The 1,075-nt window shown below is 47.6% G+C and overlaps 1 protein-coding gene across 1 annotated transcript in view; it reads left to right on the top strand.

Moving 5' to 3' along the window:
- Positions 1–1,075, top strand: part of LOC103596628 (histamine H3 receptor-like) — a 9,734-nt gene that overhangs the window by 1,766 nt on the left and 6,893 nt on the right. The window lies entirely within an intron of this gene.

The raw sequence follows: 1,075 nt of genomic DNA, 5'->3' as shown, positions 1-1,075 counted from the left end.
TTCAAGAATCTGCTTCCATGACACTGGGTCACTTTCCCCATCACTGGAGCAAACTGGTCTACAAGAGGCAAATAACCTGGACAGATAAAGCCACTGCAGAGTCTGGGTAATTTAGACACATCCTCCCACTCCAGTTCACCTTCCACACACACACACCCCTCCAAGCTACAGGGAGAAGACACCTGGCAGATCCTGCCCCCACTCAGGAGGCAAGAGTGTTAAAGTGCAGCCTTCCATCAAGGGTAATCTCCGGCCGCAGGCGCCATCACTCCCTCTAGGAGAAAGGCTGTCTCCCGGTCCCTCAACCCTGTGATCCAAATGGCTAAGCCAGTTCCCAGGGGGAAGGACTTCCTGTGCTAGAGAAGCAAAGAGACCACGGTAGGAGGTGGGCAACTCTGGGAAACTAAGATAACACCCACTGATGGGAAACCATCACTACGCACTGTGAAAAACGTTAAAGTGGCTGGTTTGATTGTAAACTGGAACGGCTTTTCCGGAGGGCAACCCGGCAACGTTATAAAATAGTAACTGTGCATTCTCTTTGTCCCAGCATTTCCGCTTTCATTAATTTCTCTTGAGGAAATTATGGGACAAGTGAGTAAAGATACACAGCACAGCAAAACAAACTTAGAAACAACTGCCAGCCGTCCATCAACAGACTGGCTAAATACGCTCTCATCCGTACGACGGGAAAACGATGGTGGCATTAAGGATAATGACGGTGGTCCACGTTGTGGATGTGGCAAAATGTCTAGATGTATTATTTCGTAGGGAGAAAGAGCAGGCTATATATACATTACGGAAAAAAATAAATAGATGAGGGTCTGAAGCCTGGGAGGACTTAAACCAAAATGTTCCAAGTGGGTATTTCTGGGAGGAACTATTGCAAGGAATTTCACTATTGCATGCCCTTCTACATTGCTTGATTTCTTTTCACAAATGCAGGTATTACTTTTAGGATTGAAATAAAACCTGACTATTCCGATTCGAGGAAACAATAATAACAACTTGCTCCGGAGACTCCAGGACAGCTGGGTGGGCAGCCGGGCGTGGAGACGTCTTCCTCCGCCCCGGC

The sequence above is a fragment of the Galeopterus variegatus genome, unplaced genomic scaffold, assembly GCF_000696425.1.
Source record: "Galeopterus variegatus unplaced genomic scaffold, G_variegatus-3.0.2 Scaffold2060, whole genome shotgun sequence".
Taxonomy (NCBI): domain Eukaryota; kingdom Metazoa; phylum Chordata; class Mammalia; order Dermoptera; family Cynocephalidae; genus Galeopterus; species Galeopterus variegatus.
The sequence above is the reverse complement of the archived record's forward strand: the minus strand, read 5'-3'. Positions and strand labels throughout refer to the sequence as shown.